This window comes from Neomonachus schauinslandi, chromosome 5, assembly GCF_002201575.2.
Source record: "Neomonachus schauinslandi chromosome 5, ASM220157v2, whole genome shotgun sequence".
Taxonomy (NCBI): Eukaryota; Metazoa; Chordata; class Mammalia; order Carnivora; family Phocidae; genus Neomonachus; species Neomonachus schauinslandi.
Genome location: NC_058407.1, coordinates 39,973,084 through 39,998,607, shown reverse-complemented (window position 1 = coordinate 39,998,607; position 25,524 = coordinate 39,973,084). Strand labels below are relative to the sequence as shown.

Sequence of the window (25,524 nt, the reverse complement as noted above, 5' to 3'; positions counted from 1 at the left end):
AGACAGACACTTAAACCGCTCATTCTAAAACGAGCAAACAAAACAGTGAATAAACTGGGAGCCCCGAGGAGAGGTATCCCTGGGTTAAGGTGACAGCAGCAACACTGTGTCCTTTATTGCCAACGAGGGATAAGGAATAACAGAGTCTAATTGAAACACTAAGTCTTTTGATATTTCTTAAGTTCTCCAGTGCAAAAGACGTCAGCTGTGGAGAATTAGTTAAAACAAAGAGTGGTTGTATTCTATCCATGGAAATCAGACTACAGTTGTGAAAGCTTTTACTCAGAGGTACCTAGAAAACAAAATACATTTAAAAGCGTAGTAACTGGACATAATTTCTAAAATAATTCAGTTATTATAGATACTGCTTATGAGCCAATAGGCATTAACTTGAGGAGTTATGCAAGAGTTTCCTGAGAATGACTCAAGATCCATGCTTTCCTTATTTAAAAAAAAAAGATGGTGTAAAAATAGAAAAAGATGGCTTGTGTTAATACATATACAGTGTTAACAAAAGAATGACTTGTAGGATAGGAAGCATTTTTTTTCCTTTTTTATTTTTTTTTTTAATTGAAGTATAATGGGGTGTTGAAATGCATGTTCCCCTGTCTGCTAGTCAGTGAGTCCCGCCCTGGCTCACGCTTTGTCATGGCCTCGGGCAACATGCACAGGGAAAGCCCACCCCAGACTTCCAGCCACCTCTGTGGTGGATGGCGCCTTCAAGGAAGTGAAGCTTTCTGACTACAGAGGCAAATACTTGAGTCCTCTTTTTCTACGGACTGGACATCACCTCTTGTCTGCCCCAAGGAGATCGCTTTCAGAGAACATGCTGAGGACATTGGCAAGCTAGGCTGGTAGCTGCTGGGGTCTTTGTCTACTCTCAGTTCACCCACTTCGCTTGGATCAACACTCCCGAGAAGGAAGGAGGCTTGGACCCCCTGAACATGCCCCTGATGGCTGATGTAACCAGAAGCTTGTCCCAAGATTATGGTGTGCTGAAGGAAGATGAGGGCATTGCCTACAGGGGCGTCTTTATCATCCATGGCAAGGGTGCCCTTGATCACTGTCGATTTGCCTGTGGGTGCTCCATGGACGCAGCTCTGTAGCTGGTCCAGGACTTTCAGTACACAGATGAGCATTAGGAAATCTGTCCTACTAGATGCAAGCCAGGCAGCGACACAATCAAGCCCACTGTGAATGATAGCAAGATACTTCTCCAAACACAACTAGGCTGACAGGTGGAAAGCTTGGGCTCTAGGCCCCCACCTGTGCCTTTACCTGTACACCCCATGCTGGCCCAGGAAAGGCTACACCGCCCCTTCAATCCCTAACCCTGGGAGGCTAAGGGCAAGGCCTTCTCATTCTCCCAGGTGGGAGCTGGGGAATGGTGACCCCTTCCCTAGAGCCCATCTAGCTGGGCACAGGCCTAGAGGTGACAAATAAAAAATTAGGACAGGCATGATAGATAGATAGATAGATGATAGATAGATAATGAACACGTAGAGTAATGTTAGTTTCAGGTGTACAGTGTAACCATTCAACAATTTTATACACGTCTCAGTGCTCATCAAGATAAGTGTTCTTTTAATCCCCTTTATCTATTTCACCCATCCCCCACTCACTTTCCCTCTGGCAACCACCAGTTTGTTCTCATTATTTAAGAGACTTCTTTTGTCTCTCTCTCTTTTTTGATTGTTTGTTCATTTGTTTTGTTTTGTTTCTTAAATTCCACATGAGTGAAATCATGTGGTATTAGTCTTTCTCTGATTTCACTTAGCATTAATAATAAATATATAATATTTATTTATATAAAATATATATGCACACCACATCTTTATCCATTCATCTATGGATGAGCACTTGGCTGGCTTCCATATCTTGGTTATTGTAAATAATGCTGCAATAAACATAGGGGGGCATATATGTATTCAAATTCATGTTTATTTTTTTTTTAAGGTTTTTATTTATTTGACAGAGAGAGACACAGTGAGAGAGGGAACACAAGCAGGGGGAGTGGGAGAGGGAGAATCAGGCTTCCCGCCGAGCAGGGAGCCCGATGTGGAGCTTGATCCCAGGACCCTGAAACCATGACCCGAGCTGAAGGCAGACGCTTACCGACTGAGCCACCCAGGTGCCCCATTGTGTTTACATTTTCTTTGTGTAAATGCCCAGTAGTGGAATTACTGGATCTCATGGTAATTCTATTCTTAATTTTTTGAGGAAACTCCATACTGTTTTCCATAGTGGCTATACCAATTTCCATTCCCACCAGCAATGTACAAGTGTTCCTTTTTTTCCACATCCTTGCCAATGCTTGTTATTTCTTGTCTTTTTGATTCTAGTCATTCCGACAGGTATAAGGTAAACTCTCCTTGTGGTTTTGATTTGCATTTCCCTGGTGATGAATGATGTTGAACATCTTTTCATGCATCTGTTGGCCATCTATATGTCTTCTTTGGAAAAATGTTCAGGTCCTCTGTCCATTTTTTATTGAATTATTATTTTTGGTGTTGAGTTGTGTAAGTTCTTTATCTATTTTGAATATCAACCCCTTATCAGATATATCATTTGCAAATATCCTCTACCATTCAGTAGGTTGCCTTTCTGTTTTGTTGATGGTTTCCTTAGCATAGAAATTAATTTTTATTTTTTATTAATGTTTTTAAAAAGTAATTTTTAAATTGTGCTAAAGGTATAGAATTTTAGGGTATATGGAATTTAAACATTAAATATCCAACTATATAATCAATATTTTATAACATTTCCATGAATGCTGTGGTAAACTGTATTATTTATCTATAATTCCTCCTTCCTTCTCCTCCCTAGCAGGATTCATTGTGAGCCTAGTATACTTTCCTGTGCCAATGACTTTGGGCTTGGCCATGTGACTTCATTTGGCAATGGAATGAGGGTGCATTCAGAATGTACCAACTTTGAGTTGAAGCCCCAAGAAACATTAAATACTTTTGCTCACTTTTCTTGGAGATTCTTCCATCTGAAATGAAAAACACTTGACCTGGGTATTTGGTGGACTAGAATGAGAAACGTATGATCTTGAATCTAATCTTCAGTGTAAAACAGATCTTTCCCAGCCAACCTACAGACCTGTGAGCATGAAATAAATGCTTGTTGCTTTAAACCATGGGAATTTGGAGATAGTTATATAACATATGTCAACAGAAACATGACAAATACAAATAGTTATTATCTCACTGCCTCTCAAATCTATATTTGCATGAGGATGATGAAAAGAAAGAAATTAAGCTGGTGCTTTCTCAGTGCTAGATACTGTTTTAGAACATAATTATCTTATTAATAGTATAGCTTAGTGATTAAAATTTCAGTTCATTACCCAGCTTCATCACTTACTACCTGTGTGTCCTTGGGAAAGTTAACTTAATATTTCAGTGCCTAGTTTCCCTGTTGATAAATAGAAAATAATAACAGAATCTATCTCATTGGCTCTTTTATATTTTATATGAGATTTAAGAGAAAGAAAAATAATTGCTAGCTACATAATAATTATTCACCAAATGTTAGCTAGTATTATCTTAATGCTCTTTGTCATAGGACAATGAGGCAAGTTTTATTAAAGTTTTGAAGATTAAAAATAGTAACTGTTCTTACATGGTTTTAAACTCAGGTTTATTATAAAGTCCATACTTATTGCATGGACTTGTGAGTTAGAAATCTTTTTATCCTACAGATTCTACATTTAATAAAATCTCTTAAGGCTTTCTTTTTTATGTCAGGTTGCTTTTGGATAAAGATATCTAATTATATCAATATGCTCTAAAATTTGTGGAAAAAACAAATTAAAAAATGAGGAATAATTCCTATGAGAAAAATGTAAGAGGAAGAATATTTAATCTGAAGAGAAAAGGAGAAGGGGAAATGTGGATTCTCTTCCTGATTATATAAAGCATTTTAAGCTTTTGTGTTTTTTTAAACATACAAAGGTAAAGAAGGTCATAAACCCGAATATACTCATAACCAAATTTTAATAATTGTTAATATTTTCAAAACATTTTTAAATTCAGAAGCTGGTCACAAGATGTGATAAGTTAATCCTGCTTTTTTGGAGATATAAAAAAGTAACTGAGTTGTCTATTGTTGTATAGCCAATTGCTCCAAACTGTAGTGGCTTAAAACAACACAGTTATTATCTTAAAACTTCTGTTTCTAGAAACTGAGCACAGCTTAGCTGGGTGCCTCTCCTGGAGATTTCTCTTGATGTTTTAATCATGCTGTCAGTTGTGATCTCATCCGAAGGCTCAAGTGGGAAAAAATTTACTTCCAAACTCAGTAATATAGTTGGTAAGATTCAGTTCCTTACAGGATTTAATTTTTGATGGCTTGTTGGCAGGAGAATTCCTTGATTGCTATTGGCAGGATTTAGATCCTTAACATTTATTGGCCAGAGACCTTCTTCATTTCCTTTCCATGTGTTCTCTCCATAGGGCAGCTCAGAATGTGGCAAATGGCTTCCCTTAGAACAAATGAGTGTGAGAGCAAGAGAGAATAAGCAGCCAAATGGAGGCCATAGTCTTTTCTACAACCTAGTCTCAGAAATGACATTCTGATCAATTTTGCTATATTCTGTTTGTTAGAAGTAAGTCAGTTAAGTCTAACCGCCACTCAAGGGACACAAAGTCGTGAATACCAGGAAGTGGGATGTTGGCAGCCATCTTCAAGGCTGCCTTCCACAGGTTAGGTATAACTTTAAAAGCAGACAATGCCCAAAACAACTCTATAAATATAGGAAGTAGAAATTAATGAAAATTCTTCTCTGACTTATACAACTGTGTGTTTGGCAGGTGGCAACAGAACTTTGGGCCTGGTTGGGGAATTCACATTCACAAAGCTCTTTATGAGGATATCATTATTTATCTGAAATCAACTAGACCAGTGTTTTTCTATTAGGGATCCTTGAAATCCTTGGATGTTGAGAAATACCTTCAGAATTCTCTGCTTTTAGAAACATGAGGCTAATATGGTTTATAAAATCTATCCTTCCTTTTAAGCAGTTGAATCTTAAATATATATATATATATATATGTATATATACACACATACATATATATCTATACATACATATATATATATATTTGTTAAGTGAATCAATGAAAGAGTGAATAAGTGAATTAATAAAACTCATTTGCCTATTAGGCCTGCTAAATGATGGGTATCATTTAGGATTCTTAACTCTGACATTAATTATCTGAAGAAGGAGTTTCTTGAATGAAAACAAATTCTAGTTACTATGTACTTTCTTACAAATTTTCCCTGGACTACAGTATCTATTAATTGACATTTTATTTAAATTTTTTGGAAAAATAAACACTAATATTCTATTTGCATTCATATAAGTTCTCTTTAAAATTATATTGAGATTTTGGTTGCATTTCAATGACATAAAGACTTTCTAAGAATTGTGAATGGATAAGTTTTGCATCCAGGCCTCAGTTATGTTTTCCCAGTGATTGATGACATTGTGAAGTTAGATTTTTACTTTCCTGTGCAAAATCAATTTTTCAACTAGAGTAACCTGCAACTGTAATGAGTTTGGAAAAATCTTTCTGGTTTCATGCTGAGATTCCATTAGCTGCATTTAGAGATTGCTATATACACAGATGCACAGAACCAGTGGAATGCTGTTTTTCTGTAGTTGCCCCAAACCATTCAGTGGCATATGTTTAAATGAGTGTCCTAAAATTACAGCCTTTGGAGAGCCTCAAAAGTCTGGAACAAATGTTGTAGTGTCAGTTAATGTAGTTGTCTTCAAATCTATAAGCTTATTACTCCAGAGTAAATGTTTTACTTGGGGATCTTCCAGAAATAATAGGCTTTTGGTACCCAGTGAATTCTCCAACTAAAAATGTCTCTAAACTGTCTATGTTGAGAGGAAGCTAATTCTTCATTGTTTTTTGAAAGTTCAATAATGCCAAAGCAAAATACATGTGTCATCTTTCATAAACTAAATGGAAATTAGTATTAAATTTTATTTGAAGGTTGCAACATTTTAGCAGTAATAATTTATTCATATTGCCATTTACTCTGGTGTGAATTTGTTCATTTAAAAAATATGAAGCTGAGTCAATCAAGGATTTTACTAGTGGCATTAATAGTAAAACACAATTCCCATGAAAGAAAATTTATTAAGTAAATGCTCAAATCTCTGTAGTTATGATAAATCATTTTAAATAAATTTTTTCACCTCTTTTCAAGACTGTCTCTCTTTATAATTTATTTGATCAATTGATCCCCTTCCTTACATAATGACAATGATTCCACTAATTTTTTCTGCAGAAGTTCTTGATATCACCAGTGTTCTCCATCCCATATATCTACAGACTTAGAATGTTTTAAAAAAATGTTCTGAAGATGACAAAAGGGAAGTCAATTTAGTGTGTCTTGGAGGGGGGAAGTAAGTCTAGTACAAAGCAGGCAACATAAAGGAACGCTTGTGAAGAAATAATGTTAAAATATCCAGAGGTGAGAGAACAGTATATGACCTTGCATTATCCACCCAATCGTAGCAGGGCTGCACAAAATGCCTTTGAGATTTCCCACTGGATACAACTCAATCACATTACCTATTAGGGTGGTGACAGGATTTCTACTTATGTTGCCCTTGTGAGAAACCCCCTGGGGTATTAAGTTCAGTCCTGGACAACATAATACTAGAGAAATGGAAAGACTGAAGGGGGTTTTAAGAAAACAACACATTGTAGGAAATATCATGGCTCATAGAGCTGAGAGGGACCCAGAAAGGTCATCTAATCTCTCAGCCTGCCTCTGGGCATGATTGCATTTAAACGATTGAATCTCCTTTGAGAAAGGAAACTGTACATTCCTACTGTTTTAATGTTTCAGATGTGTATTTGGGACATTTAACCTAGACTCATCAGACTAACTTTTTTTTGTTAAACATTTTTAAAATTTGAAGTGCACAAATTTTAGGTTTAAAGCTCCATAAATTTTTTATAATGAAAACACTGATGGGATTACAAACCAAATCAAAACATGCAACATTCTCAGCATTCCAGAAGCCTCCTTCAATCCACTTCAAGTCAATATTTCTCCCTACAAACACACTGAAAGTAACTACCGTTTTATTTCTATTCCTATTAATTAGTTTTCCTATTTTTGAACTTCATATAAATATTATTATGTATGTTGGTCTTTGTTTCTGGGCTGTTTTGTTCAACATTATATAATTCTGTCTTGAATAAAGGAATTTGCTTTTTTGTTGTTGCTGTTCTATGACATTCTGTTATATGAGTATAGCACAATTTGTGTATCCATCCTAATGTTGATGAATATTTTTTTCCATTTTGTCTATTATGAATAAAGTTGTTTTGAGCATTCTTGCGTATGTCATTTGGTGCAACTATGTATGCATTTCTATTGGGAAAATAAGTAGGAGTGGATTGCTAGATCACAGATTATGTGTATGATTAACTTTAGCAGTATCACCAAACTCTTTCTCAATTATACTTTCATTATCAGTGCATAAGAATGTCTGTTCTTTCATAGTCTTACCGCTACTTGGCAATGTAAGTTATTCTTAAGTCGTAACCATTTTGGTAGTATGTATTGATACCTCATTGAGGCTCTAACTTGTGCTTTCTTTTTTTTTTTTTTTTAAAGATTTTTTATTTATTTGAAAGAGAGAGAATGAGAGAGAGAGAACACATGAGAGGGGATAGGGTCAGAGGACGAAGCAGACTCCTTGCCGAGCAGGGAGCCCGATGCGGGACTCGATCCAGGGACTACAGGATCATGACCTGAGCCGAAGGCAGTCGCTTAACCAACTGAGCCACCCAGGCACCCTAACTTGTGCTTTCTTGATGACTAATGAGGTTGAGTATCCTTTCATATCCTTATTGGATATTTTGATATTCTCTTTTTAAATACCTATTAATGACTTCTATTTTTAATTGTGCATTTAAAAATCATATATGTATATATATATGTATATTTTTAGATCTGAGTCTGTTTTTGATTCAGGGCATCCAAATTTGCCCTGGAGGTTACCCTATGATAGCTAATCTAAAAAAGAAAGAAAAAGAGAATGTAGGATTGCATGAGGACACATTTATAAGGAAGGCCTGAAATTGATGTATATCACATCTATACACATTTTATTGGTCAAAATTTTATTTAGCTACAGGAGTTCCATTAGTTATGGGAAAATGTAATCTTATTGATTAACCTTGATATAGAGACTATAAGCCTTTGTTTGAGCCCCTAGTCAGACTCTGACACATAATAAAAAATATCCTATAAAAAAATCTGTAGCAAGCAATGTATCTCAGAATCATGATTAAATCAACCTAACTTGCTAACATATGTTTAGATTGTCTCTCCACTGGAATCCAAAATCATGTCTATGGCTACCATTCATTGCTGATTTTAATCATATGTAATATATATATTTTTAATGAATTCATTTCATCTAGCATTTTGTTATATTGAATTCATTCCATATAAATTCCTGTTATATTGATTTCTCAGTCTTCATAGAATCCCAGAGTTGAAAAAGACCACAGAGGTCATCTGGTCCAATTCTTATCCAATGCATAAATCCCCTCCAGCTGGTTAAACTCATTTTTAATTCCAAACCTATTCTCCAAGCTTCTAGTCATTTCATCAGCAAACTTAATTAACAGGGACTCTATTCAATCTATTGACTCATGAGGCCAGCTTAACAAAATTAATAAATATATAATTTGGCTGACTGCACAGTGAGGTGAAAGATGTGGGAGTAATGTACATTACTTCAATGCCTATAATTCCTTTCATAACATTATGAAGCAATATTAGATAATCTTAAATTCACTTTGCTGTAAAAAAAAATCTGTCTAGTTACAACAGCATGCTACTGGGAGATCAAAAATAAAATATTGTCTTGTAAGTTAAAATGTGCTAGATGGTGAATTAAGATTTCAGATGAACCATGGGAAGCAAAGAACACTTAATTCAGTAACTTTATGACTTTTGAAAAATGTACCATTTTTGGAAAAGTTACTATGACTATGGGGGATCAGTGGCCAAGCTGCTAATCTGAGGTGGCACTGTTTATATAAACTGTAATATGAAAAGTATTTCCTGGGGTTGTACAGTTCACAGACATTTGTTCTTCACCAGTTTATTCACATTCAAATCTCAAAAAAGAGTAAAATAAAAATTTGAATATGTATTATGCAATATTAGAAATTTAAATATGGTAACAAAGATTCCATTGAAAATATCTGAACTCTAGTTACAACGTAGATTGAATAACTTTATTTCATATTAATGAGCATGTCTTATTATTTTTTTAAGATTTATTTATTTATGAGAGAGAGAGAGAAAGAATGAAAGCGTGAGGGGGGAGGGTCAGAAGGAGAGGGAGAGAGAGAATCTCAAGCTGACTCCCTGCTGAGTGCAGAGCCTGACATGGGACTCAATCCCAGGACCCTGAGATCATGACCTGAGCTGAAATCAAGAGTCAGACACTTAACCAAATGAGCCACCTAGGTTCCCCAAATATGTCTTATTATTAGCATCATGAAAGTTTTCACAAGTCATACCATATCCAGTGCAGATTACTGACTGATCAATTACATGTAAAAATTTCTTTCCCTACAGAGGCACAATAGGACCCATGCTATGATTGATAGTATCTGTTATAATTTACCCATAGTGCAAATTGTGATTATGAAAAAAATTTCATCAACTTTTAAATCTTGTATTGTTAAAGTGATTTTTTATTACTTCAAAGTGGCTTTCGTAGACTCAAAGGATTATTCAGAGGTCAACTTTGGTTTTAAAATTTATAGTTTATTTATAAAGAAGTTATATCTTCCTTTAGATTTTAAGCTTAGTTTATAAATATTGTTCTTTTGTTTTGTTTGTAAGTCCAATAATTGTAAACAATCACTTTTTTCTTTTTCTTTTTTTTTTAAAGATTTTATTTATTTATTTAACAGAGAGAGAGATAGCAAGAGCAGGAACACAAGCAGAGGAGTGGGAGAGGGAGAAGCAGGCTTCCTGCGGAGCAGGGAGCCCGATGCGGGGCTCGATCCCAGGACCCTGGGATCATGACCTGAGCCGAAGGCAGATGCTTAACAACTGAGCCACCCAGGCACCCCTGTAAACAATCACTTTTAAGAAAATTTTGATTAATATGTTATTGCCTTTATAAACTTGGAAAGTTAAACGCCTTTACATATTTCACATTGTAATTATAAACTTTAAAATATTAAGTTTCTTCTTTATGTACCTAAGGAATTACCTAAGAGATAAATCTTCTAATTCATTCCAATTAATTTAGGAATGTCTCCACAAGGCAAATTTTTTAGGGTTACGTTCTTAGCTGATATTGCTTATCAACCAGAGGTCTAATCCAGGGTTATATATCCTGAAGATGCTCAGAACCAGGGTGATTTTGTTTGTTTGTTTTGCATTCTTCTGATGCTTCTTATAGCCATTTACCACTGAGCACATTGGTCGGGTAGCACAAAATGGAGGACTGAAACTTACCATTGCCTAATTTACAAGTTAGATTAGAATCTGCAATCCTCAATGAGGTGAGACTATGCCATGGTTTGGATATCCCTAATGTATTTTCTCAGTCCATCAGTTCTGAGTTCTGTTTATATTTTCTTTCTTATCTGTTGGAACTATAATTTCTACAGATAATAAATATATTAACTAACATTGGATATTTTTCACTGATATATTTGTGCCTTAAATTCACAGCTTTTAAAGTCTTCCTACTGACATAAAATTAAACATTATGGGGATTAAAAGGTACAAACTTCCAGTTATAAAATAAATCACAAGGATGTAATATACAGCATAGAGAATATAAATAAAAATATTATAACAACTTGTATGATGATAGCTAGATTTATTATGGTGATCAGTTCATAATGTATATAAATACTGAAGGACTATGTTACTATGTTGTATGACCGAAACTAATGTAATGTTGTATGTCAACTACAATTCAACAAAAAAATATAAATTAAAAACCCATTATGTATTAATGTTGCATACAATCATCTCATTTATTCATATTATATGCACAAGGTTGGGGTAGGGTGAGGTAGGGAGTAGGGGTACAGAAATGAAGTCACTCTTGATTACCAAACACCTCCCACTGACTATTCTTAGATTTGCCTGGTATTTCATCTCTCTTATTGTTCTAGGTGTATCTTGCGAAGAACTTTGTTAAAGTAGTACGAGTTTTCTATCAAGTAGCAGTAGCAACTAGAACATATCCAGAAAAGACACCTCTTGGTCTATTCAGTGAAAGCATCATACTAAAGCCCAGTTTGAATAAAGAAGACCAAAGAAGACCAAGGAAATCTATTTTACACAAGCCAATTCTCTGGTGACCTGGCTTAAACCAGTGGTGGATTTCAGAGCACCTGGAATCACACTTCTCAAACTGGAGTACCTTCTAGATGACACTCATGGAAGCATGACAGTGAGTTTCCACAGGATACTGTATGTTTCTGTAGGATAACCAAAACACATTTCAGTTCAATGCCAATTTTCCCTGAATATTTGAAGAAAAATGGTTTTTAATGCAATAGTCTGTAAAAGTATTTTAATGCATGCTCATATGGAAAGTCATTAGAATCCCACTTTACTGTGTCAGCCAATCTCATTGATATTTTTTAACAGTGAGTACTTTTGTGATACTAAGGAATTCCATGGTATAGTTATATTAGTGTGAACAGGGCCTATTAGCATAAACAAAATAAACTAATATGTATCAGGGATGTACTGTGATGATTTCTTGTTGAAGTTAGAAAGTTAGGAGGATGACATTGAAAATCTTTTTTGAAAATTTTATCATCTAATGAACTAGATTAATTTTTGCTTTTAACTACTTAAAAAAAAAAAAAAAACACACAGAAAACTTGACTCTCAAAAATCCATTCATCTTCCAGCTGCAGTTACTGTAGATCAGATCTTTTGGTTACATGTTGTATTGCTTGTTTTACTTTCTCAGTAAAAGTATCAAATAGTCCAAGGTTTGTGATTCAGTTGCATCTATAATTTTCCATTTATAACACTTTATTTAAAAAACATGTTAACTTAAAACAATAATTCAGAAAGTTAAAATATTAATGATTGAGATATGAGAATGAACCTGCTACATATGTAACAATACAGTAAATTTAAAGGAACAGTAAATTATTAAGACAACAACAAAGGAGATACTATTATCATTCCAATCATAACAGGTGACTTGATGATAAGTGGCAATAAACAATCAAGAAAGAGTAGGATGTGTTTACATGCTTATTTAAAATATAAATACCAAAGATGAAAATAAGTCAGCCTCCTGAGTAAAAATTGTGTAAATGTATGTCTTTTTGTAGTATGTAAGTGATAATCATGGACAATTTAAATAAACATCAGAAGATTTTACAGATAAAAAGAGAAAAGTACTGTTTGTAAAACAAAATAAAATAACAACTTAAAATAGTAAATTAAAAAATTGCTTAAAGTTTATCTCAAGGTCAGCTTTAGCACTTCCTAAGGTCAAGTTCTAGACTGGTATGTGAGCTTATCTTCTTAGGTATTTATTATTGTAGTCATTTTTAACATATTGTAAAAGGAGTAAAAAATGTTTGGGTCAAAAAGAGGCAGCAAAATTGAAAAAAACCCAAGTCCTTATTAAACAATGCCATTAAATTACAATCTGAATGTGGTGAAAGACCTGCATACAAATGGTTAAGAGACAATGATGATATTTGATTCTTTATTTCACAAGTGAATTATGTCATTAATATGAATTGTCCTATTACTTTTGCCTTCAGTTTATGTGTATCTTTATGATGAAGGCTGTGAAAACATGACCATTTAAAGAATGATAGATGATAAATTAATATATTAATAGTATATATAAAGTATACACAAAGATGATTTACTGATTTTTTTAAAAAGGTTATTTATTGGGGTGCCTGGGTGGCTCAGTCAGTTAAGTGTCTGCCTTTGGCTCATCATGATCCCAGGGTCCTGGGATCGAGGCCCATGTCGGGCTCCCTGCTCGCCGGGGAGCCTACTTCTCCCTCTGCCTCTGCCTGCCACTCCCCCTGCTTGTGCTCTCTCTTTCTCTCTCTGTCAAATAAATAAATAAAATCTTTAAAAATAAAAAAAGTAAAAAGCTTATTTATTGAGAAAAAATAGAACCAAATTTGTATGAGAAAAGATTGAGAATGATCACCTACATAGAGGTCATTGTATACCCTCTTTTTTTTTTTTCACAATGGTCTGGCTATCCTTGTCTCTTGGCATCTTCATATCATTTAGAAAATCAGTTTGTCAAATGCCATGAATAAAAACTGGATTTTTAGTTGAGATTTTTTTGATATTATATATAAATTTGGAGAAAATTGATTCTTTACCTTACTGAGTCTACTAATCTATGAAAATCTCTCCAAATATTTATGCATTCTTTAATGTCTCTCAGTAAGATTTTGTAGTTTTGTGTATAGACTTATATTCTGTGTTTTCCTCTCTTTTTACTGTCCATGCTTTAGTCTAGATATGTTCTACTAACTTTTCCATCTTCCAACTGGTCCTCTCTTCAGCAGTGTCTAATCTTCTGTCAAATCTATGTATTGAGTTATTTGTTTTTGATATTTATGGTCTTCTCTAGTTTTAGATTTTCCATGGTTTCCACAGTAATTCTTCATAAATTCTAGTTTTATGATGATATTAACCATATGCCCCCTGATTTTCTTTAATATATTAACTACAGATATTTCAAAGTCCATGTCTGATATCTCTAATATCAGAATCTCCTGTAGGTCTTTCTCTTTTTTACCCTTGATTATGGCAATGCGATATGTCAGGAATGGTGTGGTTTATTGCTGTGTTGGGTAATTTTTGACTGCATGCTGAATATTGTACATGAAAAATTATAGACATTCTTTGAGTCTTTTGAATATGTTGTTTTTCTTCACTGAGGATTTTCTCTTGCCTCTGGCAGGAGTTAGACTAGGAGAAGATTGTTTAAGCCAATCATAGATGAAATTAGGTTTCTGTCACTATGAAGACTTTGTGATTCTCCATTAAATCTTTAGTATAGACTTTCAAGCATCTTAATTGAAAATTTGGGAATCTTACCAGAATCCCTCTCATTAACAGGCTCTTACTACATTTTTTTTTTTTCTTTCTAGCCCTCTTTTGAAGCTGCTAAAAGCTACTCAGTTGCTCATCCATTACTAATGAACTGTCAAATGCTTCCCGGACAAAGGATGTGCTAAATGTAAGATTGTGCCTCTGCACTTCTCTTCAGAATCTTGGTTATCAGTTTAGGTACCTTAGTAGTTCCCCCATGTCTTGAAACAGATGTTCCAACATTTGTTATCATCTTCTCCTGTTGTTATTGGTGAGAGGATTGGTCTGATGCAAGCTAGTTCTTTATAGCCAGAGTTAAAAGTGGTACTCTTACTTCTTTATTTGAAAACAAAACAAAACAACAAAAAAACTTCAAGGGGGTATTTATATGAGACATTCAATACAACTAATCAATGAATCCTAGACACTTGTAGCAATTTCATGTAACAAGAAGATACACATCAAAATTTCCAGGACTGGTTACCTGTGTTACACAATGTTTTTGATGATACTCTGGTTTCTCTTCAGATTGCATAAATCTTTCACAATTTTTTTTTTAAAGATTTTATTTATTTATTTGAGAGAGAGAATGAGAGAGAGAGAGAGAGCACATGAGCGGGGGAGGGTCAGAGGGAGAAGCAGACTCCCCGCCGAGCAGGGAGCCCGACGCGGGACTCGATCCCGGGACTCCAGGATCATGACCTGAGCCGAAGGCAGTCGCCTAACCAACTGAGCCACCCAGGCACCCTCACAATGTTTTTGATAGTACTCTGGGCATTTCTCCTTTGTGATCACAGTAAATTGCTCATCAAGTGGTAAAAACCTTTGGCCATTTTCTTCGATATACTAAATTTTATTGTTTTTAAGATGATACCAATTTTAAGAAGTAACATGATATATACCACAATTTAAGGAAAAAATTCTAACAGTTATAATCACGAAGTGTCAAAGATTTTAAAACGCTTCTTGATTTCAAAAATACCAATTAATAATATAAACTATAGTTTCATACAGTAAGAAAAATAGTTTTTAAAATTAAACATGGGATCTCAAAAATATTGAAAAAGAAAGAAAAAAATTGCCTATTATAAAAATCTCAAACATACTGTGGATTTTTCTCAATTAAGGTCTTATTTCTGGAGATGATATGCTTAAAAGCATCATTAATTAAGGGCACCTGGGTGGCTCAGTCAATTGAGCAGTTGAGCAACCGACTCTTGATTTCAGCTTGAGTCATGATCTCAGGGTCCTGTGATGGAGCCCTGTATCGGGCTCCACACCCAGCCCAGAGTGAGATTCTCTTTCTCCCTCCCCCACCAACCCCCAACCTACCCACCACCACCCCCCCCCGCTCCTGTGTATGCTCTCTCTCTCTCTCTCAAAAAAAAGGCATCATTAATTAATGAAATAGATAAGAAATTTAAAAAAATATTTTATGAAAATTAATATAAAATCTGTTTTAAATTAAACACACAAAAGTATATTATGTAATAGGGTACAGAAGGTTTTAAACATGACACACCCAGAGTTCTTTTGTGAAGAGTACAGAATTACTGAGTAATGGGTAAATTTTGCATCATTTTAGGAATTATTTACAATAGTGATTCTTTAATATCTACTGAGTGGTGGCTAGTTAAACATTATTATATTCCCTGATGAGTGAAAATTTGTCTGAATGAGTGAGAGGAATGGCTTTATAAGCATGCAGATATCATTTTAGTTTCTGATTTTCATTAATTCAACAAGTATTTAGCACCACCGTGCCAAGTAGCATAATGAAACTAACATTACAGGTCTCACTATTCTACCCAGTGCTGAAGGTACATTGATGCATGACTGTTGCTTCAAGTATGTAACATATAATAGTGGGAGAATCAAGGGAGTAACTGTATCATTTAAAAAAAATCATATGATAAAGGGTATAATGCAAAAAGAACAAGATGGTAAAGGTCTATCACATAGAAGATACTCTGGTTCTCCCCTGGAGGGTGAAATACGCTTGGCTTCCAATGTTCTTAGTCTCTTAAAGGCACAGAGATATAAGAAAACGTGGCCTATTTAGTCCGATACCTTAGTCTAGCTAAAGATGGAGAGCTAGAAAGTAGCATCAGAGGGATAATCACAAGCCAGGTTAAGTTTCATAACCGTGTCGATGAATTGTGACTTTACCATGTAGCCTTAGCAGGGCTATTAAAGAAGTGTAGTAAGAGATGATCATGAATATGATCAGATATTGCAGGCATTTTCAAGATCTATTAATAGAATTTGGACCATTTACTGATAGGTCTTTGTTCAAAGGTCAGATGAAGTATTCTTTTGTGAAGTAGGTCTCCCCCTCTTTCTTATTATCCCATTTAACAGATGAGGAAACAATCTTCAAGAAATTAGATAACTTGTGCATATTCACATATTTATGAAAAGGTGAATCTGGAATTCAGTGGATTATAACTCCAGAACCTGAATCCAGAGCCTGTGCTCTAATTGTTACTCAACTGCACACCCTAACCAGCATCGTTGACATCATCTGAAATTTTGTTGGAAATACAAAATTTTAGGCTTCACCCAGACCTGCATTTTTACATTTGCAGGTAAATTATGTGCATAGAAAAGTTTGAGAAACACTGTATAGGGCTTCTGTATCCAGAACTTTTTTGGGGGGGGAAGTCATTCTGGTTTAATAGAATGCCTTCTGTTCCTATGGCCTTTGTTATGATTTTTTCAGTCAAAGTCAGAGATTATACCCAAACAATATCAGTAAATCTGGATGAAAATTGGAAAATTCAATTTGGATATTTTACTTGCACACTAAAATGGTTGTCATGCTTCTGCTTTATCCTTTTAAGTAGGAGCACCAGAATTGGAGGTTAAATAGCTCAAAGACACATCATGAAAAAATATAGCATTGCTGTGTTTCCGAAGGATAAGTATCACTGGTTGTAGAGAGATCTTTTAGGTGGTAACACGGACACGGTGTTACATAACAATGACTGAGAACATAACTCCATTTCCAATTCTCTCTCAATCCTCTGATCAACTAAGATCAAACATTTTTGAGACTATTTCTCTTAACAGTTTTCTACCACTGTCTCTTTAAAAAAGAGAGAAATAGCTTTTGACAGTGATAACAAAATAAGTTTTTTATCATTTTGTTTTTATTGTACTTTTATTTGTAATCATTTTATATGGACAGTTTTAAAGTGTGCTAGATTTGAAACTCCTTTTAAAATAAATTTTAGGTAAAAATTTTTCAACTTTGAATGAAGTAAGACAATAATAGTATAGTTGATACATGGATAGAGCAAAAACTATGACGGATGTGTGTTAATACTAAGCATTAAGACCACTGATGCACAGGATAATCGGTGTTAAAAAACAAACTGAATACACAAGTCAATGACAAAATTTTGTCTTAAAGAGTTTTAAGCAAGTTTAAGAATTCTTTCCAATGTCTTTATTTCCCTCTGTTTATAGTAGGGTTTAATAAGCCGAATGCCCTTTTAAGAGGGCAAAAGTCAGGGTCATCATCTGACTCACCACTCTTCCTTCCAACCAAGATGACACCTGGCTGGAAGAGGGACACAATGCAGTTGGTTGAGATCAGGACACATATTTCCTTTTGACGGGAGCACAGATTTTTCCCACTTTGGGAGGATCCCTAAAGACAGCAGCTAGTGACTGCTCAGTCTCACCTCTACCACATCCCTGACCTTGTCTGTTTTGGAGCAAGACTAAGAAATTCAGGGATAAGTCAAAGATATAGGATATATTATAGGAAAAATCCTTATAATAGAAAAAGTGCTATACAAATATTGATAAGAATATTATTATTATTAAGAGGAGAAAATCATCCTCCCCATATTTAGGCACTAAATAGAATGAGGGGAAAAATTTGGACTCTAACTTAAAATTTTTTTTTAATCCAAAGCTTACTTAAATAACAACTAACTCTTATCTCAGAACTGCAGAGATCTATAAATCACTATATTTTTTAATACTGAGGAAAAGAAAAGATTACCTCTAAGTGCTTCAAATCCCAGCAGTGTTTTTAATGAACTAAGCCTGATTTTAATCAATACTTAAGCTATGAGGGTTTTATTTCTTATTTTTTTATGGTGTTGCTTTTAGATTTGTGTGCTTGCAAAGAGATAATAGCAAATGTCATGCTTGGAAGAAGGAACTGACTTTGTTGCTGCAAATCAATAAGAAGCATTGTTCGGCTAAGTATAACAGATAAAAGTGAAAACAAATGCCATTTCCCTGATCTTATAAGAAATCGCCATGATGATGCATCATCTGCAGGTGGGCACTGGAACCCGTAGCCTCTGAGCCTGGAGCTTTAGGATGTTTGCAGAAATCTTTTCAGGTTAATATGAGTCGAGTACAACACATTCCAGAACATTAAACCTGTCTTAAATTGTTAATCTCTTTTATTTGTAGACCATTTTATTGTGTATGAAGCGCTTTTACCTCACATTACGTTGTTTAAATCTCACAACAATCCTGACAAGCTGATAAAGTGGGGTTTATTATACTCATCCCACTAATGGAAAATTGGAGACTCAAAGATATTAAGTAATTAGCCAAAGGTCATACAAACTGGTAAGTAGCAGAGCACAATGGGTACATAATTCATGTGGAATGTGAGGAGAGAGAACTTATCCTTAAATTTCCTAGCCAAAATGCTCTCAAAGGTTATGCTGAAGAAGAGCGGCTAAGAATAGTTGGAGTCAGTTTCAAATATAAAACTAATTAGATGCAAATTAAATTTTTTAAAAGTCAATCAAATCATTATTAATTTATTCAACTAATATTTATTGTGTGCTGACTACATGCTAGATATAGTTCCAACAATGAGAATAGCGCGAAAACCAAGACAACAGCAATCCCTGAGCTTGAGAAATTTAGTCTAACCAAGTACAATTAAGCATTTTCCTTGAAAATTTATACCCAGTTTTTCTACTGAGTAGTTTGGCATAATACATTCAAATTTAAAATGAATAAATTTAATATAGCAACTCTAATTTTAAGAATTTCTCATAAAGAATATCAGACATACACATAAAGATGTATACATTAGATGTGCTTGGAATTTTATAGTAACAAAAATTGGAAATATGTGCATCATATAGGATTAGTTAAATATGATCCAATCACAAGGAAATATTATTTCACCATTATAAGTTGGTCTGTTGATTGTTATGGATATTAAAAGTTGCCCATGAACAATTATTATTTTTAATAAATAAGTTAAAAAATGTAACTTTTGTTTTATTGAATTTATGTAATGTTCTTAGTGTATAAGCATGATGGATTTTCTCAAAAGATAACAAAATATTAGCCATTATCTCTGAATGGTTAGATTTCTCATTTTTGCTTTTGTTTTTAAGCTTTTGGTACTATTTCATTATTTTTTTTATAATAAGTATGTTATATTTTATGATTGAAAAATAATACCATTTTATTTAAATATAATTCAGTAAAGATCAATTATTTAAAGAACATGCAGTCTTGCAATGAAATATGTTTTTAGGGGAAATTTGTAAATAATGTAGGACTTTTTGCTTGTATTGCCTTCTGCAATTTTTCAGGTTATTTTGTTACTTGAATTGCTCCATTTGGAGCCCGTTAGATTTTACCATATATTTTATATTTTAGAAGCTTATATTGGTATCATTTTTTTTTATTTGAATTTGGTTATTCCATGGGTTCTGATGTGGGGGACAAAGCAAAATCATATGTAGATAAAATTAAATTTCCTTATAACTTGCAGACCATTGACAAATACTTGAGGCAGGCAAAGTAAGATATTCCTCCTGGAACTCCCAATCTCAATGTTAATGCCTTGCTAGAGGGAAAAACAACCTTAGCTTGCAAGGGAAACAAAGGCAAAAATGAACTATTGGGACTTCATCAAGATAAAAAGCTTTTGCACAGCAAAGGAAAGTCAACAAAACCAAAAGACAACCAACAGAATGGCAGAAGATATTTGCAAATGTCTTATCAGATAAATCTACAAAGAACTTATCAAACTCAACACCCAGTGAACAAATAATCCAATCAAGAAATGGGCAGAAGACATGTACAGACATTTCTCCAAAGAAGACATACAAATGGCCAACAGACACATGAAAAAACGCTCAACAGCACTCATCATCAGGGAAGTACAAACCAAAACCACAATGAGATACCACCTCATACCTATCAGAATGGCTAAAAATAATAAGTCAGGAAACGACAGATGTTGGCGAGGATGTAGAGAAAGGGAAACCTCTTACACTGTTGGTGGGAATGCAAGCTGGTGTAGCTGCTCTGGAAAACAGTATGGAATTTCCTCAAAAAGCTGAAAATAGAGCTACCCTATGACCTAGCAATTGCACTACTAAGTATTTACTCCAAAGACACAAATGTAGTGATCCAAAGGGGCACCTGCACCCCAATGTTTATAGCAGCAATGTCCACAATAGCCAAACTATGGAAAGAGCCCAGATGTCCATCGACAGATGAATGGATAAAGAAGATGTAATATGTATATATAATGAAATACTACTCAGTCATCAAAAAAATGAAATCTTGCCATTTGCAATGACGTGGATGGAACTAGAGGGTATTATGGTAAGCGAAATAAGTCAATCAGAGAAAGACAACTATATGATCTCATATGTGGAATATAAGAAACAAAACAGGATCATAGGGGAAGAGAGGAAAAAATAAAACAAGATGAAATCAGGGAAACAAACTATAAGAGACTCTTAATCATAGGAGACAAACTGAGGATTGCTGGAGGGGAGGGGGGTGAGGGGATGCAGCAACTGGGTGATGGACATTAAGGAGGGCATGTGATGTAAAGAGCCCTGGGTATTATATAAGACTGATGAATCACTGACCTCTACCTCTGAAACTAATAATACATTGTATGTTAATTAATTGAGTTTAAAGAAAAAAAAAACAAGAACAACCTTAGCTTGAATCTTCTTTAGCATACAAAAGTCCTTTTGGAAACTTCCCTAGTTTTACCTCTCCCAACTCCATAGTGTATAATCAGTCGCTCCTCACAATCCCAGGACAGCTCTTTCTGCCCATGGGTCCTGTCCCCATGCTTTAATAAAACCACTTTTTGCACCGAAAACGTCCTGAGAATTCTTTCTTATTCGTGGGCTCTGAACCCCAACATTTCTATATCAGATTGCATTATATTCTCTTCTTGTGGTTAGTTTCTATCAAAATTCTCTAAAAGGAATAAAAAGGACAGTTCTCTTTCCTTTAAAAAAAATTTTTTTTTAAAGATTTTATTTATTTATTTGACAGAGAGCAACACAGCGAGAGAGGGAACACAAGCAGGGGGAGTGGGAGAGGGAGAAGCAGGCTTCCCCCTGAGCAGGGAGCCCGATGAGGGGCTCGATCCCAGGACCCTGGGATCATGACCTGAGCCGAAGGCAGACACTTAATGACTGAGCCACCCAGGTGCCCCAAGGACAGTTCTCTTTTCAACTACCGTCAGAACCATGCTAAAATCTCTATGAAGACTTTTGACTCAGCATTTATATCTCCTTGAAGGTAGGATTTTCCCACAAACAAGCAATTATTCTTCCTAAATTCCATCTAAGAGGATACAACTTCTTCCACTTTTCTGAGGCCTGATCTCAATGTATGCAACAAAAATGCCAGTTTAGTTCTGTTTGAGATGAATGCAGAAAAGAAGGTAATCTGTTTATTTAATGCCTTGACTCATACAATGCAGATTTCCTGAAGCTTTTATTTATTCCCCCTTTGGGAATCTTTGAGTTTGGGAAAGTTGTTCTAAACTTCTACTCAGTAGAAACTTCTGCAAATTCTCCTGTACAGTGTTTGGATTGCCAAAGGTGAAGCCTGTGCCGTCCTGATATAAATGAACAGATTCTCTTACTGACATGATACAATAGATCACCGAAGATTGTCTACTCTATCAATGCCAGGGACTGGGAAAGGGGAACATAAATAAAATTGGAGAAGTCATAACTTCAAGCTCCCAACCTCAGGACTCGTCTGTAAATCTCTTTAATCTCTGTGTTGAGAAAAGTCAGGAAAACATGGAGTGGGAAATAAATGTGTGGTCTTTTTTTTTTTTTTTAAAGATTTTATTTATTTATTTGAGACAGAGAGAATGAGAGACAGATAGCATGAGAGGGAGGAGGGTCAGAGGGAGAAGCAGACTCGCTGCCAAGCAGGGAGCCCGATGCGGGACTCGATCCCGGGACTCCAGGATCATGACCTGAGCCGAAGGCAGTCGCTTAACCAACTGAGCCACCCAGGCGCCCCAATAAATGTGTGGTCTTAATTGCCAACTCCTAATATAGGGAATGAGGCTCATTTCATAGTTTGATGTGGTCCAAAGGATCTCTGTTTTGAGGCCAGCTTTTCCACTCATTATACGTGCTTTAATGGGACTGAGCAATCATTATGTGTCTTGGTCAGATCCATTTAACCTCATACATACATGAAATTACCTTTTTAGAATGACATTGCCAACATTTTCTACACAGTGATGATGACATGGACTTGTTAAAGGTAGCTGCTGGAGCTTGCTGAGGAAGACTTTGAGGGCCAGCAGGAGCTCATTGGCAGAGTGCTAAAATCTATCAGTGATATCTGCCATCTGCAAAAACACCCCACATTTGCCCTCTGCTGAAGTTGCCAACTGGCAGTCTACATTCTGGAAAGTTACACAAACCAGGCTTCTTTGGCTGATTTAGAAGGGAGTCCTTTAGAATTAAAGTGTTAGTGAAAATTCTTATTTTAGGGGGGAAAAAAAGAGGCAGTTTGCTGTTGCAATGAAGAGGGCTCCAGCCTCGGTCTATCTAACCTGTGTGACCTGAACAAGTTATTAGAATCGTCTGTGTTTCTTCATTGGTAAATAGGGATGTTAATTGTCTTTCCTCAGGAGGTCATTAGGATATTTTCAACCTTTCTCTCTGAGCCAAGCACTTTGTGCTACACATTATATTTGTCTTTAGTGAATAAACTAAGTTCTAGTGGATAAAATAGTTCTAATGGATTAAAAGTTTAGTGGTTGAACTCAGTTTTAGTGGAGTAGCAAGGGTGGTAAATGATGAGGGGAACAAAGGCAAAAAGGACATGTAGATAAATTTCTCTGTAACTTGCAGCCTGTTGACGAATACTTGAGGCAGGCAGAGTATGACATTCCTCCAGGAACTCCCAATCTTAAGGTTATTGCCTTGCTACGGGGAAAAACAACCTTAGCTTGACAATAGCCGGGCCTCCAGGATCCTCTGAATCTTCTGTAGCATATAAAAACCCCTTTGGAAACTTCCCTTGTTTTTACCTTCCCCAACTCCATAATATATAATCAGTTGCTCCTCACATCATGGGGCAGCCCTTTCTGCCCACAGGTCATATCCCCATGCTTTAAATAAAACCACCTTTTTGCACCAAAGACGTCTCGAGAATTCTTTCTTGGTCATCAGCTCCAAACCCCAACATTTCCATATCAGTAAATGGTCTTTTAGCATGATAAGGCCAGGTTTGTTAGCCTTTGACAATTTTGGCCAAAATTATATTAAATATCATCTCAGTAGCAATGAGTACAACTAGTGCATAGATTTTGAATATGAGGGCTCCTTGGAGAAATGTTTAATTCCTAGGCTGAGTCAATAAATATATAAGATGAGCTGAAGCATCTTGTAATTCCAGAAAGTAAGGCAGTGTTCCCATACACAATGTGATGGAGGTATGTCAAAGTGACACAGGAGCCAACTGGTCTATGATTTTGGTGACTTTTTTTTGTTCTGTGTCTGCTTCTAAGGTTCTGGGATCTATAATTACTTTTTCATTATTCATCACTCTGGCTTCTAATTTTTCATAGCTTTGGCTTTCTAAAGGCTTTTGCAAATATCATCAGAATCTCTTCCCGCCTCATCCTTAAAGGATAATCTGGTTGATTTGGAACTTCACTACCTGGTTCAAGGAATGCTTTTTGGGCTGGGCTTTTTGCTGCATAGACCAGTGGCTATCCTTAGTTTGGTAGTCAATGGCAAAACCAACATGATTGTAGAAAACTGTACAGTTGGGGCATCTGGGTGGCTCAGTCAGTTAAGCGTCTGGCTTGGGTTGGGGTCATGATCCTGGGGCCCTGGTGGGGCTCCCTGCTCAGTGGGGAGTCTGCTTCTCTCTCTACCTCTGCCCCTCCTCCCCACTTGTGTTCTCTCTCTTGCTTGCTCACTCTCTCTCTCTCAAGTAAATAGAGTCTAGAAAGGAAGAAAGAAAGAAAGAAAGAAAGAAAGAGAAAGAGAGAAAGAAAGAAAGAAAGAAAAAGAAAAAGAAAACTTTACAGTGAGGGCTATTTGAGCCAAATAATTCTGAAGAAATTTCAGGTTGATTCCTGGCCCGTCAGAAACTATTTAGAGGTATCTTGTGGGTCAGAAAATGAAGGAGCCTGTTACGTGCAGTTACCTTTAGTTAAGGGTGAGGGCATGCAGGCTGTACTCCCGAATGCCACTTCCCTACCCCACTAGCTTCCACAGAAGGCAGCAGTGGACATGAACATTTTCCCATCAGAATGCCCTGTGGGTATGGCAAGCACACGGGTTGTTTTTTTTTTTCTGTCCTTTAGCTATTCCTCCCAAGACTAGAAGGAAGTTAATAATACAGTAATGAAATGTTTGTGACATTTGTTAAGAATGAGGGCCCAACTATGCATACAAGGCAGTTTTGTGATAGGTGTTCAAGGAAGCGTGGAAACCACATATCCCTTCTAGAGGCAGAAGAGCCAATAGGCTCTGAGCATGCGCGGCTCATATGGCTGGGGCAAGGCATGCAGGGAGAGATAGCTGGTTTTCTTCTGCCTCTGGATTTTTTGGCGATCTTCTTGTTTGGTCACATTCGTTTCATTCAGATGCTTTTCATCATGGGCAGTTCATCACTGGACTCCCTTAACTCCAAAATAGTCCCCCAGCAAGTCCTTAAGGCTTCCAAAAATAGCACTGTTTGTTCTTATGACTTAATTGCAATAATTAATAAACTGCCATTTTTGTAATTGCAAATTTTTCTTTTATTTCAAGCCTTTCAGTCTGAGTTTGATTGCCTCTTTTTACACGTGTAACTAATACTTTTTGGTGTCCACTGGGGGAAATTTTTATGATTTAATTAAAAACAAATAATAAAATGATTTGACTCCATTATTACATGTTATAACTATTGGGATTGTATTAAACTGTGTTGTACAAATACGGCCCTCTAAAGAATTCTGTATAATAGAGATTGGTTTCCCTCAGAATTTATATCAAAGAACATCAAAATCAAGTCTATTTGAAAGGAACTCACAAAAGAAGGGCCAGAAATTGTAATTTTCTACAAATTCCATCTAAATTATACTCTGTTAAATAAAGCATAAAATTT

The 25,524-nt window shown here is 35.5% G+C and overlaps 1 pseudogene; it reads left to right on the top strand.

The window, feature by feature from the left end:
- Nucleotides 1–648: 648 nt before the first annotated feature.
- LOC110570519 lies at nucleotides 649–1,230 on the top strand (annotated as a pseudogene).
- The last annotated feature ends 24,294 nt before the right edge of the window (nucleotides 1,231–25,524 follow it).